Here is a 16549-nt window from a genome sequence, read left to right as displayed (position 1 = left end):
TGGAGAAGATGATGTTCATCAAAATGAATTATAATCAATTCCTCCGTGGAGACATTCACCAGCAGCAATTGCCTCCAGAAAGTAGACAGGGACCTGAGATGGTGGATTCCAGTGGGGACGAATTAATAATCTGTGAGGAGGGGGATGTACACAGTGAAAGGGGTGAGGAATCGGAGGATGATGATGAGGTGGACATCTTGCCTCTGTAACGCCAGTTTGTGCAAGGAGAGATTGATTGCTTCTTTTTTTGGTGGGGGCCCAAACCAACCAGTCATTTCAGTCACAGTCGTGTGGCAGACCCTGTCGCTGAAATGATGGGTTTGTTAAAGTGTGCATGTCCTGTTTATACAACATAAAGGTGGGTGGGAGGGCCCAAGGACAATTCCATCTTGCACCTATTTTTTCTTTCATTTTTCTTTGCATCATGTGCTGTTTGGGGACTATTTTTTGGAAGTGCCATCCTGCCTGACACTGCAGTGCCACTCCTAGATGGGCCAGGTGTTTGTGTCGGCCACTTGTGTCGCTTAGCTTAGTCACACAGCGACCTTGGTGCGCCTCTTTTTTTCTTTGCATCATGTGCTGTTTGGGGACTATTTTTTGGAAGTGCCATCCTGCCTGACACTGCAGTGCCACTCCTAGATGGGCCAGGTGTTTGTGTCGGCCACTTGTGTCGCTTAGCTTAGTCACACAGCGACCTTGGTGCGCCTCTTTTTTTCTTTGCATCATGTGCTGTTTGGGGACAATTTTTTTGAAGTGCCATCCTGTCTGACACTGCAGTGCCACTCCTAGATGGGCCAGGTGTTTGTGTCAGCCACTTGGGGACGCTTAGCTTAGTCACACAGCTACCTCATTGCGCCTCTTTTTTTCTTTGCATTATGTGCTGTTTGGGGACTATTTTTTGGAAGTGCCATCCTGCCTGACACTGCAGTGCCACTCCTAGATGGGCCAGGTGTTTGTGTCGGCCACTTGTGTTGCTTAGCTTAGCCATCCAGCGACCTCGGTGCAAATTTTAGGACTAAAAATAATATTGTGAGGTGTTCAGAATAGACTGGAAATGAGTGGAAATTATGGTTATTGAGGTTAATAATACTATGGGATCAAAATGACCCCACAAATTCTATAATATAAGCTGTTTTTTAGGGTTTTTTGAAAAAAACACCCGAATCCAAAACACACCCGAATCCGAGAAAAAAATTTCGGTGAGGTTTTGCCAAAACGCGTCCGAATCCAAAACACGGCCGCGGAACCGAATCCAAAACCAAAACACAAAACCCGAAAAATGTCCGGTGCACATCACTAATATTTACCTATTACAACAATGCTATTAAAGTTATATACAAATAATCTATTCTACTAGCCCGATATTATCCTCAGGGCTACAAAGACATCGCTGCCCAAGAGGTTCACATGCTTTTTCCAAATTACAAAATTTAATCTTGGATTACTTTGAAAAATTAATGAATAAAACAACAACTTCCTGTTTGTGTTATTTTCCTTTCTGGGTTCTCTTTTTTTTATGGCTTACTGTAGATGAAGACCTAATCACATTTATGGTCAAATGTATGCAGAAATTCTAAAGGGCTCACTTTCTTTCTTTCACTGGATTATTTCCTTTCTTGTATAATGGCCCTTATTCCGAGTTGATTGCTTGCTAGCTACTTTTAGCAGCCGTGTAAACGCATTGTCACCGCCCACGGGGGAGTGTATTTTAGCTTTGCACGTGTGCGATCGCATGTGCAGCTGAGCGGTACAAAAACATTTTGTGCAAAACAAGACCAGCCCTGTAGTTACTTATCCTGTGCGATGATTCCAGCGATGGAGGTCCCGAATTTTACGTCAGATATCCGCCCTGCAAACGCCTGGTCACGCCTGCATTTTCCCTACCACTCCCAGAAAACGATCAGTTAACACCCATAAACGCCCTCTTCCTGTCAATCTCCTTGCGATCGGCTGTGCGAATGGATTCGTTGCTAGAAGCATTGCACAGCAACGATACTGTTTGTACACGTATGACATGCGTGCGTATTGCAGTGCATGCGCAGTTTTGCCATTTTTTAACCTGATCACTGCACTGCGAAAATCGTTTTGTGCGATCAACTCCGTATGACCCCCAATAAGACATGGAAATTTTATATAACTGCTATATACAAAATCTGCAAGCAAGGCATTAACTGTTCTATAACTGGAAATTTGTCCAGATGTTGCCTTCTTCTTTGCTTGTTACCAAAGGCCAAAACTGTTTACATCCCTCTGAACAGATGTTGGAAGTCTGTCAATTGAGGTCATTTGAGGCCAGATTAAATATTTCTAATGAGTGCACCCAATGCCTGGAAATGAATCTTCCATTTGATATAAGAGGCCATCAAAACTCAACTTCAAGTCATTGATCTATAATTATAATATGAAATATTTCTCATACATCCTAGAGGATGCTGGCGTCCACTTCATGACCATGGGGTATAGATGGTTCCGCAGGAGCCATGGGCACTCTTAAGACTTTTCAATGGGTGTGAACTGGCGCCTCCCTCTATGCCCCTCCTCCAGACCTCAGTTTTAGAAATGTGCCCAGGCAGACTGGATGCACTCTGAGGAGCACTACTGAGTTTCTCTGAAAAGACTTATGTTAGGTTTATTATTTTCAGGGAGAACTGCTGGCAACAGTCTCCCTCCTTCATGGGACTGAGGGGGCAGAAGTAGGAACCAGCTTCCTGAAGAGTTTCATGGCTCTGCTTCTGGCTGACAGGACACCATTAGCTCCTGAAGGGAACTGAACGCTAGCCATGTCTAGATGCTCACTCCCACAGCACGCCGTCACCCCGCTCACAGAGCCAGAAGTCAGAAGACAGGTGAGTATGAGAAGAATGATCTTCAATCAAGTAAAGTGACAGCTGAGGTACAGCGCGGCTGGCGGGAGCGCAGCGCCTCATTGCTGCCCACACATACACAGGCACTGCAGGGTGCAGGGCGCTGGGGGGGGGGCGCCCTAGGCAGCAAATAACCTCGTAAACTGAATAAAAGGGGGCATAAGATGCCAAGGCACAGCCCTACCCCCGCCAGTATAAATATTATGTGAAAAATCTCTGAGGAGAAACGCGCCATTGCGTGGGCGGAGCTTCCTCCTCAGGCAGCCAGCACACTGTTCAGCGCCATTTTCTCTCATTCACAGACTGCAGAGAAGACGCTGGTCCTCCTCCACTTCTGAACAAGTATCAGTGTTACAAAAGGGGGGCCTGGGTGCTAAATCATATTGTTCATAATATAATAGCGCTTAAAGGTTTATGTGTACAGAGTACGCGACACAGGGATTTTTTCTTTGGCGCTGGGTTGTGAACTGGCTGCTCCTAAACTGTGTCCCTCTGAAATATTTTACTGTGGGTCTGTCCCCTATAAGTCCCAGTGTGTCTGTAAGAGTGTGTTGTGTGTCATGTCTGAGGCAGGGAGTTCCTCCCCGGAAGAAGGCATTTTAGGGACACAGAGTTGTAATGTGGTGGAGCTGCCGTCACACCAAGAGCCTGCATGGGTGAAAGAAATACGTGATAGTGTGCATCATATCAATAGGAGATTAGATAAGTCTGAATCTCATGCTGAGTGCTGGAGAAAATCTGTGGAAGATGTGATTTTTCAGGGCTCTGTTCTTCCATCCGCAGGCGACCCCTCTGGGTCACATAAGAGACCATTTGCGAATATTGTGAATACTGATACCGACACGGACACTGATTCTTGTGTCGACGATAGTGACTCCAGAGAAATAGATCATAAATGGGCAAAAAATACACAATATATGATTGTAGCTATAAGGGAAGTGCTGGAAGTCACTGAAGCCACCCCTGTACCTCAGGAGAAGGCTTATTTCTATAAACAAAAGAAATCGAAGGTCACCTTCCCTCCTTCCCTCGAGCTTAATACTCTCTTTGAAGAGATGTGGGTGAGAATCCCGAAAAGAAGTTTCGTATTCTCAAAAGAATTCAGATAGCTTATCCTTTCCCTGTGGAGGACAGGAAAAAATGGGAGACACCCCCTGTGTTAGACAGTGCACTGTCCAGGTTGACAAAGAAGGTAATTCTCCTTGCACCTGGCACGGCTTCACTAAAAGAGCCGGCAGACGGAAAGATGGAAACTACATTGAAATACATTTATGTTGCCAATGGTACGCTGCTCAGGCCCACTATTGCTTGCGCGTGGGTGAGTCGCGCTATTGAAAAATGGTCAGAAAGCGTGTCATCAGAAATTGACACGATTGATAAAGATGAGATACTCCTTAAGTTAGGGAATATCAAAGACGCTGCCGCATGCATGCTAGAAGCGATGGACTCTTCAGTTCACAAGCCGCTACAGCTCGAATACGGAAAACAGAGTCTTTGTTTGTCCTGTATGCTCCCAACAAGATTGGGTGTCCTGCTTCCAAGCAGACTATTGCGCGTTGGATCAGAAGTACGATTCAGCACGCTCATAGTATGGCTGGATTGCCGTTACCGACGTCGGTGAAGGCCCATTCCACAAGGAAGGTGGGCTCATCCTGGACGGCTGCCCATGGGGTCTCGGCATTGCAACTTTGCTGAGCAGCTACTTGGTTGGGGTCAAACACATTTGCAAAATTCTACAAGTTTGACACGTTGGCCGATGAAGACCTCAAGTTTGGTCAATCGGTGCTGCAGGGTCATCCGCACTCTCCCGCCCGTACTGGAGCTTTGGTATAAACCCCATGGTCATGAAGTGGACCGCAGCATCCACTAGGACGTATGAGAAAACAGGATTTTGATACCTACCAGTAAATCCTTTTCTCCTAGTCAGTAGAGGATGCTGGGCGCCCGTCCCAGTGCGTACTTTACCTGCAGTTTTGTTATTAGAGTTACACAAGTTGTGTTATATTAGTTTCAGCATGTTGCTGTAATTGGTTCATGCCTGTTGGCGTGTGTTATGTTGAATGCCATGTTGTGCGGCATGGTTGAGGTGTGAGCTGGTATGTATCTCACCACTAGTTAAAGTAAATCCTTTCCTCGAAATGTCCGTCTCCCTGGGCACAGTTCCTATAACTGAGGTCTGGAGGAGGGGCATAGAGGGAGGAGCCAGTTCACACCCATTGAAAAGTCTTATTAGTGCCCATGGCTCCTGCGGAACCGTCTATACCCCATGGTCATGAAGTGGACCCCAGGATCCTCTACGGACTAGGAGAAAAGGATTTACCGGTAGGTATCAAAATCCTGTTTTTTCTATACTAGAGTTAGACTTAAGAGTCATTTCATGGACCCAATAAACTTGCTCTGGTGTTGCTATCCCTATACCCGATTGACACACTAGCTTTTCTCAGACAGGGGGAGTGCACTGTTAGAGAAGACGGCAAGTTATGGTAGGAAGTGCCTCACACTACTGTATGAATTTTCCACCACTTATGAATTTTTTCAGAGCTGGGTTAACAACAAGGCAACTGAGGCAGTCAACCGGGGGCATCCAAACACTGGGGAACACCTACACATAGCAAAATCAACAGCTTGCCATTCACTGTGGCATAATATGACCTGGGGGAGTGTTTAATTCATTTGTGGTGCTGGGGGTGTTTACACATTATATCTTGTAATATCATCGCCGGCATGCCTTGCTCCCCGTTTTATTGATTGGGGCCCTGACAAGTTGCCCTGATTTTTTCTTAAGTCCAACTTTGTTTTCAATTTATTTTTCTATCTTTTGCTTCCAAGTTCCTTGTGCTTAGTCAGTTGATTATCCTAATGGGGTTTTAAATTACCATATGTACAGTAACAGCATTTATTATTTTCTGGAATATTTTATTCTTCCACATTTTCTACTTTTTAACTTTATTAACAGAACTTCCAGGCAGCGGAACTCATACAGACTCATACAGCAGCGCCTAGAACTTCCAAACCTGAAATAATATTTTGATGAAATCAGCATTGCTATTTCTGGAAAGACTGTATTTCCAGATATTTTATCAGCTGCATTTTTTTGATGGATGCCTCGTTTAAGCTTTATATCTTTTCAGTTTGTTTGCCAGTTTTGGTCTATCGTTCAGTTACAACGGCAAAATGTAATTACGTTCTCCGGGGGACAAGTGGCATGTACCGTAATGCAGAGGTTTGGAATCTGATCTATTTCCCTCGGTACAGATTAAAAATGAAAGATTTGTGATGATGAAAACTGCTAAATATGATACTGGCATCAGGTTTTGCAAAGAAAATCTGTCAGAAATCCCAGGATGACCCTATCAAGGAACTTTTTTAGCAAACAAAAAATACTGAACTTACATTTAATATAAGTAACCTGTTCAATGTTGTGAAAATATCTGTTGTTTGTCCTGAGTGGATTTGTTGTTTTTTAGGGGCATATTCATCATGTTAATTATTGGGCACCGACCGGCACCTGATAATTAACATTCTGACTCGCCGCGAGTGCCAGAGCAATTCATCATTGCTGCAGCACAGAGACAGTTCATACAAAAATATTTTGTAGCAGTGAAAAGAATCCGTCCGTGCTAGCACTCTAAAGGGCTAGCACTGAATATGCCCCTTAGGGTGCAATCGTTAATGAGGTTGAAAAGAGGCAAAATGCCCATCGGGTTCAACCTGTATTCTGTATTAAGCTGTGCACCTTATAATGTACCTGCGGAAGTAATGGTTTAGTACCAATTAACAACTATAATTCTTATCACTCCCAGATAGTTAATGTCAATATCTTAAATGCTATAGCCTTGGATACTTTTTTCACTTAGAAATTTGTCCAGTCCTTTTTTAAATGCAGGGAGTTCCAAATCTTTATTGCCCTTACTGTGAAGAACCCTTTCCTACGTTGTGTACAGAATTTTCTCTTCTCTAGCCTCAGCGAGTGCCCACAATTCCTATGCAGAGTTCTTTTGATAAACAAATCCCGTGCTAACTCCTTGTAATGACCCTTTACATATTTGAAGATATTAATAATGTCTCCTCTTAGACACCTCTTTTCTAGTGTATACATATTTAACCTAGTAAGCCTTTCCTCGTACTCCAGTGCCTCTAAGCCTTTAATCAATTTAGTAGCTTGCCTTTGAACTCTTTCGAGTTCCCCGATATCTTTTTATAATGTGGTGCCCAAAATTGAACACAATATTCCAGGTGCGGACGTACCAATGATTTGTACACCGGCGGGATTACATCCTCATGCCTTGTCTCAATACCCCGTTTTATACAGGCAAGCACCTTACTTGCCTTCTTTGCTGCATTTTGACATTGTGTACTGTTATTAAGCCTAATATCTATGAGCAACCACAAATCTTTTTCTGCTACTGTAACCCCTATATTTTCCCCATTTAATGTGTAGGACGCAAGTTTGTTTTTATCCCAAAATGCATAATTTTGCATTTTTCTATATTGAAACTCATTCTCCATTTAGACGCCCAGGTTTCAAGTTTAAACAAGTCATTCTGTAGAGACTCCACATCGATTTCCGAATTAATTACCTTACACAGTTTAGTATCATCTGCAAAGATTGACACTGTGCTTTCCAGGCCTATTCCTAGAGCATTAATAAATTTATTGAACAGTAGCGGGCCGAGTACGGACCCTTGTGGTATTCCGCTGACTACTGGTGCATAGCTGGAGAACATCCCATTGACCACTACATGTTGTACCCTGTTATCCAGCCAGTTACTTATCCATGTACAAATAGTAATTCCTAGGCCAAGCTCCCTTAATTTGATGATCAGTCTCCTGTGAGGCACTGTATCAAAGGCTTCCGGCGGAAGAAGGATAGAAGCAGAGGGATCCAGGGGGAACCCTGATCACAAGCCGGACCTGCTTCCAATAAGTAAGAATCAGGGGTTAAAGGGAGCATTTGCTATCCTTGTAGATGGCGAATGTTCCTGCAGTCAAGCTACAAAAAATATTATATTTTCAGAGCTTGATGAATGAGGTCCCCATACTAGTGTATGGGGAAGACGGGCCAGCTTGGGAGACAAAGGTAAGCAGGAGATATCTGTGATATCTCCTGCATTACCTTCATGATGAATGGCCACAAAACTTAATTTTTACAAAAGTAGGTGAAAATGTTAATTTTCACCTAATTTTGTAGAATTTAAGTGATGATGAATATGCACCTTAGAGTGCAGTTGTCATTTGCAACATGCATAAATCAGTGGAATAAATTTAAAGTACAGTTGTGCTGCTCGGTTCTCTAGCAATCCAAACCCATACAAATTTGGCAGACCCCAACTGAACCAAGTCCCAGTTAGGATCTTCCTTTGGTTCAGAATTTATATTTTAAATCCAAATTATGGGTTTTTGATTGCAAAAATTACATGATTTTACCTGTTTTTATCCATTCTCAAGAAATCCAAAACCCAAGGTTCTGATTTTAAATCAAAATTCCAAACCCTAAACACTTGAGGGTAATTTTGCAAAGCCAAAACCGAAGCATGACGATGAACTTAAAACTAAAACCAAAACACGAGACTCCACACACATCTCTATTTTAAATGGAATAGCCAATGTAATTTGGGTCTGTTACCCACAGTGACTGTGATGATATTGAGGTGTCCTATTCATTGTTAAGAATCTCAACTCCCACATGGAACTTTAAAACCCTACTGAGTTCAATTATCTCCGTAAAAACTGCTAACAGTACACTGCAGTGTGAGCTTTATCATTGGATTTTATGGGGATATATTAAATGACTGGCCTGCTCTTGTGCGCAATTGCTTTATCTTGAAGTTTTACAGAAGGGGTTGGAGTTCTGCTTTAATGGGCCTAATTCAGATGTGGTTGGAGTTGATATCACTGTGCAGTGATAGCGCTGTATGGTGATGCAGCAGGAGGTGTCTAACACAAACAGATGCCCCCAACAGCAGCAGTGAGCCAACCCGCATCCTAGGACGCGGCATTGGATCTCTGGACTCACCATCGGGTGGCTTGCGGCCCCCAATGTGGCGCACAATCCGCTGATCGCAGAGGCCGGGAAATCTCTGTGCAACCATGGAGATTCCTGGCCTCCCCCCTCCCCCCAAACGCCGGAGACATACCTCCATTTGAAGAAACAGAGACTGTAGCCGCCCCCAAACAATATCAGACTGTCAGTCACTGACAGTCTGATTCCGGACTGCATCATGTGTCATAGAACCCATTTGCGCATGCACAGGACAGGTCTCATGCATGCACACACCTCCGCCCATATCTGAATCAGGCCATTATGTATTATTGAGTATTACGTTAATAAGGTTATTGCATTGGTGGCATTATTGTATTTATTGTTACCTGTATTCTTAAATGTGCCAGGTGGGTTGTGGTTAAAAGGTTTGACAGGCCACAGGGTTGGGGTCCTGGTATGGTAGCTGAATTATGCCTTCACCATCCTCCTTCTCCTAAATAGAAAGCCCTTATATAATAGCTGGCAGTGCTGGATAGACATCAGGGCAACCGGGTGGTTGCTTGCCCAGTGCCCCTTACCACATAGGAGGCCCCCATACATAGCCACATCACCAGTGTGGGGTGTCCTGTGGCATATTGTGAACTGGGGGCTCCGCAATCTGCTAAACACATTTTTTACTATATAACAATCTTGAGATGGAGCCTTGAAGTGGAGTTCCCCTTTTAAATGCTCAAAATGTCTTTGAAGTATTTATAACTCACAGGGCCACCTTGGAAGAACAGCACATCCATATTGTGAAGTATCACCTAAACACAGTGGGGAAAACCAATGAGATGGCTGAACCAATATTCATGAGAACACACATGAGGTTACTCAAATAGGAACTAATCAAGTGATAGAATATTGCTTTTATCCTATGATGGGCGCCGGTCTTATTGGTGGGCCACTGGCCAACACCCTACATTGGGAACTGCACACTCAACAATATTACAGAGCTACTTCATCTTCATATCTGGCTGGTTACTAGTGTTAACAGTCAGATATATCTACCACAACCACATGTGATGATGAGGACCACTAAGAAGCAGTTTGCTAACTTCCTATTGGTCTGTGGTGTCACAAAATTACCTTGGTTGCATGATCATTCCTCCATCCCTAGTGCCCACAACCGGACTGGCAGTTCTGGCAAATGCCAAAAAGGCCGATAGCCTAATGGACCGGTCAGGAAATCTAGATGCCTGGCCAACAACTCTGTCTCCTGGTGCTCTGATGGGTCATAACGCAAGCCACACCCCATGACTTATTTTACACACCTGTGATGAGTAGTCACATCCCACTGACACGTGGCCTCGCCTCCTTTTGCCATGCCAGGACAGAATGCCGGGGCCGATTTTTAGCTGCAGTCTGTTTCTGCTCTTGGGTTTGGTCCACAAAATGGCTGCCACTTTGTGTATACACTTTAAGCCAGTTCATTACAATGCTCTAGGAAACATTCTCATTGCAGTGGACTTGAATTTGCTGTTCAGATCTACAGATTTTATTTTCTAGTCTTCCCTAGCCACTTGGAAAGTTTTTGCAGCTGAAAGCAATGAATTAGATTACAGTGCGTTAGAGTGTAGAACAGACATGTGGACACACTCACTGGGGAGGGCAATCAAGACACTAAGAAGTTATTTAAAAGCACCACAGTTTCAAACATGGGAGCTTCAAAATCAATTAAGGGAGTTTAATGTGACTGTTACAAATAGCTGAACCTGGGAACATTGTGAATATGGATCAGTAAATAAATCAGTGAATCAAATCTGCACCAGTCATTTCATTCTACTTCAATTATTTCAACTCAAATGCTCCAGACCAAATGGCACTTCAAACTTAATCATGTATTACAAAGATTCTGATGTTTCTGTAGCATTTGATTTCTTGTTAATTCTCATGGCACGATTAAAAAGACAGGATTGCTTTTAGAGAAATAAGTGCTAGTAAAATGCCTGCGGCAGTGCTCACATTCTTCCTTAGGGAAGAAAAGTGTAAAACTACAGCACAACAGAACAAATGGCTCAGCAGGATTTACAGAACGTATGCTTGTGAGTATGATGTGTCACTCTCTTAAACTGTATGGTCAGATATATAGTAAAGTTTTTTTTCCAATAGCAATCATTTAAATTCACTGATTGCACAATGGCCAGGGCCAGACACAGAGAACAAGGCTGGCCGAGCAGCGCAGCCTCCCAGCTCTCTGCTTGCCCGCCCTCCCACCTCTCCACGGCCATCACCAAATAGATTAGAGATGAGCGGGTTCGGATTTACTTGATTTTTCTCTGATTTACTTGGTTCTCAAAACGGCATCTTATTGGCTCACGGATGTCACATGTTTTGGATGGCCAATAGAAAAAATCCGGATAAAACCTAACTGGCGTTAATTCTGGCGTTACATCCGAACTCGCTCATCTCTAAAATAGATGGGGGTGTGCCTTAAGGCTAGGCCCCTCTGATTCGTGGCATACCCCTCTGAGCTTCCCTGCACTGACTTTCTGGAAGTTTTTCGACAAGTCCAGTTGGGTGTCCTCTGCAGCATCAGGTATCCTGAGACTGAGACAAGACATCCAGTCCGTGTAATATTATGTGGTATAGTTAGAAGCTCTTGCTTCTGAGCTAAGGTGGAATAATTAGGCCCTGGGTGCCACATTTATGCAAGGCCTTTTGGAGCGAATTAAGGATGAAGTACCATCCAGAGAACTCCTGACATCCCTCGACGACCTGATATCATTTTGTATAGACCTCCACCATAGAAAGGGTGTAGGATAGGGAATAGTCACAACACTTCAGCTTCAAGCTTGATCCCCGTTTCTTGGCTCCTGTTGTTCCTTCTAAAGAGCCCATGCAGACTGGGAAATCACATAATGAAAAGGTAGGAAGAGGAGGTTCAAAAATAAGTTGCGCTTATACTGTGGTGAACCAAGTCACCTTCTTACTGGTTACCGGTTGCCACAAGCTTCCAGGAAATGAGAGGGCATAACTGATCATATGGTGGTCTGATTAGGTGCATTTTCTAGAGATGTGCACCGGACATTTTTCGGGTTTTGTGTTTTGGTTTTGGATTCGGTTCTGCGGACGTGTTTTGGATTCAGACGCGTTTTGGCAAAACCTCCCTGAAATTTTTTTATCGGATTCGGGTGTGTTTTGGATTCGGGTGTTTTTTTTTTTCAAAAAACCCTCAAAAACAGCTTAAATCATTGAATTTGGGGGTCATTTTGATTCCATAGTATTATTAACCTCAATAACCATAATTTTCACTCATTTCCAGTCTATTCTGAACACCTCACAATATTATTTTTAGTCCTAAAATTTGCACCGAGGTCGCTGGATGACTAAGCTAAGCAACCCAAGTGGCCGGCACAAAGACCTGGCCCATCTAGGAGTGGCACTGCAGTGTCAGACAGGATGACACTTAAAAAAATTGGCCCCAAACATCACATGATGCAAAGATAAATTAAAGAAAAAAGAGGTGCAAGATGGAATTGTCCTTGGGCCCTCCCATCCACCCTTATGTTGTATAAACAGGACATGCACACTTTAACAAACCCATCATTTCAGCGACAGGGTCTGCCACACGACCGTGACTGAAATGACTGGTTGGTTTGGGCCCCCACCAAAAAAGAAGCAATCAATCTCTCCCCTTGTACAAACTGGCTCTACAGAGGCAAGATGTCCACCTCCTCCTCATCGTCCGATTCCTCACCCCTTTCACTGTGTACATCCCCCTCCTCACAGATTATTAATTCGCCCCCACTGGAATCCACCATCTCAGGTCCCTGTGTACTTTCTGGAGGCAATTGCTAGTGAATGTCTCCACGGAGGAATTGATTATAATTCATTTTGATGAACATCATCTTCTCCACATTTTCTGGAAGTAACCTCATACGCCGATTGCTGACAAGGTGACCGGCTGCACTAAACACTCTTTCGGAGTACACACTGGAGGGGGGGGCAACTTAGGTAAAATAAAGCCAGTTTGTGCAAGGGCCTCCAAATTACCTCTTTTTCCTGCCAGTATACGTACGGACTGTCTGACGTGCTTACTTGGAAGCGGTCACTCATATAATCCTCCACCATTCTTTCAATGGTGACAGAATCATATGCAGTGACAGTAGACGACATGTCAGTAATCGTTGGCAGGTCCTTCAGTCCGGACCAGATGTCAGCACTCGCTCCAGACTGCCCTGCATCACTGCCAGCGGGTGGGTTCGGAATTCTTAGCCTTTTCCTCGCAGCCCCAGTTGCGGGAGAATGTGAAGGAGGAGCTGTTGACGGGCAGGGCCGTTTCTTGGGCCATGCGAGCAGTGCAACCGCACTGGGCGCCCGCCGCGGCACTAACTGTGGCTCCCTGCTTCCCCCTCCTCTTTCTCCCCGAGAAACTCGCTCGGGGGGCGGAGTTTCACGGAATGACGCGGTTGCGTCGTTACGTCACGACGCAACCCCGTCACTCCGCGAAACTCCCCCCCCCCGAGCGGAGTACAGAGGGGGATCCAACTTAGGAAGAGGGAAAGGCCGGCGCGAGGAGCGACTGGTGAGGCGGGCCGAAGAGCGGTAATCGCCTCTGTAAGTATTCTCTCTCTCTCTCTCTCAATGTGTAAAATGGGGACACCTGCCGTAATGTGTGAAATGGGGACTTTTGCCTGCCGTAGTGTGGGGATTTAATGTATCAAGGGCATTGCGGTGTGTGGCATAATATGGTGCAGGGGGCCTTACTGTGTGGGGCTTAATATGGTAGAATTTTTTTTTTCCGTGTTGGTCGTGATCTGTTGGAGTAGGGTCAAAAACTGGATTGTGAGGTAGTCTTTTCAGATGAAGCCATGCCCATTTAAATGAGGCCACACCAATTTAGATGAGGCCACGCCCCCTTGCCAGGTGCACGCGCAAGTTTTTTTTTTTTATCTTGGTGTGTGTGTGTGGGGGGGGCACATTTTTTTATGTCATGGGGGGTGCATTTTTAAATCTCGCACTGGGAGCCAAATTGGCTAGAAACAGCCCTGTTGACGGGTCACGTTCCGCTTGACTTGACAAGTGTCTCACCAGCAGGTCTTTGCACCTCTGCAGACTTGTGTCTGCCGGAAAGAGAGATACAACATAGGTTTTAAATCTAGGATCGAGCACGGTGGCCAAAATGTAGTGCTCTGATTTCAACAGATTGACCACCCGTGAATCCTGGTTAAGCGAATTAAGGGCTCCATCCACAAGTCCCACATGCCTAGCGGAATCGCTCAGTTTTAGCTCCTCCTTCAATCTCTCTAGCTGCTTCTGCAAAAGCCTGATGAGGGGAATGACCTGACTCAGGCTGGCAGTGTATGAACTGACTTCACGTGTGGCAAGTTCAAAGGGTTGCAGAACCTTGCACAATGTTGAAATCATTCTCCACTGCGCTTGAGTCAGGTGCATTCCCCCTCCTTTGCCTATATCGTAGGTAGCTGTATAGGCCTGAATGGCCTTTTGCTGCTCCTCCATACTCTGAAGAATATAGAGGGTTGAATTCCACCTCGTTACCACCTCTTGCTTCAGATGATGGTGGGGCAGGTTCAGGAGTGTTTGCTGGTGCTCCAGTCTTCGGCACGCGGTGGCTGAATGCCGAAAGTGGCCCGCAATTCTTCGGGCCACCGACAGCGTCTCTTGCACGCCTCTGTCGATTTAAAAAAAATTCTGCACCACCAAATTCAATGTATGTGCAAAACATGGGATGTGCTGGTTTTTGCCCACATGTAATGCACGCACAATATTGGTGGCGTTGTCCGATGTCACAAATCCCCAGGAGAGTCCAATTGAAGTAAGCCATTATGCGATGATGTTCCTCAGTTTCCGTATGAGGTTGTCAGCTGTGTGCCTCTTATGAAAAGCGGTGATACAAAGCGTAGCCTGCCTAGGAACGAGTTGGCGTTTGCGAGATGCTGCTACTGGTGCCGCCGCTGCTGTTCTTGCTGCGGGAGGCAATACATCTACCCAGTGGGCTGTCACAGTCATATAGTCCTGAGTCTGCCCTGCTCCACTTGTCCACATGTCCGTGGTTAAGTGGACATTGGGTACAACTGCATTTTTTAGGACACTGGTGACTCTTTTTCTGACGTCTGTGTACATTCTCGGTATCGCCTGCCTAGAGAAATGGAACCTAGATGGTATTTGGTACCGGGGACACAAACAAACAATTCTTTAATTCCCTGTGAATTAACGGTGGATACCGGACACACGTTTAACACCACCGCAGCTGCCAAGACCCGAGTTATCCGCTTTGCAGCAGGATGACTGCTATGATATTTCATCTTCCTCGCAAAGGACTGTTGGACAGTCAATTGCTTACTGGAAGTAGTACAAGTGGTCTTCTGACTTCCCCTCTGGGATGACGATCAACTCCCAGCAGCAACAACAGCAGCGCCAGCAGCAGTAGGCGTTACACTGAAGGATGCATCAGAGGAATCCCAGTCAGGAGAGGACTCGTCAGACTTGCCAGTGACATGGCCTGCAGGACTATTGTTTTTCATGTCTAATGAGGAAATTGACACTGAGGGAGTTGGTGGTGTGGTTTGCAGGAGCTTGGTTACAAGAGGAAGGGATTTAGTTGTCAGTGGACTGCTTCCGCTGTCACCCAAAGTTTTTGAACTTGTCAATGACTTCTGATGAATGTGCTCCAGGTGACGTATAAGGGAGGATGTTCCTAGGTGGTTAATGTCCTTACCCCTACTTATTACAGCTAGACAAAGGCAACACACGGCTTGACACCTGTTGTCTGCATTTCTGTTAAAATAATTCCACACCAAGGAGGTGATTTTTTTTGTAATTTGACCAGGCATGTCAATGGCCATATTCGTCCCATGGACAACAGGTGTCTCCCCGGGTGCCTGTCTTAAACAAACCACCTCACCATCAGAATCCTCCTTGTCAATTTCCTCCTCAGCCCCAGCAACACCCATATCCTCATCCTGGTGTACTTCAACAGTGACATCTTCAATTTGACTATCAGGAACTGGACTGCGGGTGCTCCTTCCAGCACTTGCAGGGGGCATGCAAATGGTGGAAGGCGCCACCTCTTCCCGTCCAGTGTTGGGAAGGTCAGGCATCGCAACCGACACAATTGGACTCTCCTTGGGGATTTGGGATTTAGAAGAACGTACAGTCCTTTGCTGTGCTTTTGACAGCTTAAGTCTTTTCATTTTTCTAGCGGGAGGATGAGTGCTTCCATCCTCATGTGAAGCTAAACCACTAGCCATGAACATAGGACAGGGCCTCAGCCGTTCCTTGCCTCTCCGTGTCGTAAATGGCATATTGGCAAGTTTACGCTTCTCATCAGACGCTTTTAATTTTGATTTTTAGGTCATTTTACTGAACTTTTGTTTTTTGGATTTTACATGCTCTCTACTATGACATTGGGCATCGGCCTTGGCAGACGACGTTGATGGCATTTTATTGTCTCGGCCATGACTAGTGGCAGCAGCTTCAGCACGAGGTGGAAGTGGATCTTGATCTTTCCCTATTTTACCCTCCACATTTTTGTTCTCCATTTTTTAATGTGTGGAATTATATGCCTGTAATATATCAATAGCAATGGCCTACTGTACTGTACTATATATATATATATATATATATATATATAGTTGGTCACCAAAATGCTGCACTGTAATACTAGAAGCTATAGAAAAGTATATATATTATTGTATAT

Source organism: Pseudophryne corroboree, chromosome 5 (genome assembly GCF_028390025.1).
Source record: "Pseudophryne corroboree isolate aPseCor3 chromosome 5, aPseCor3.hap2, whole genome shotgun sequence".
Lineage (NCBI taxonomy): Eukaryota > Metazoa > Chordata > Amphibia > Anura > Myobatrachidae > Pseudophryne > Pseudophryne corroboree.
The sequence above is the reverse complement of the archived record's forward strand: the minus strand, read 5'-3'. Positions refer to the sequence as shown.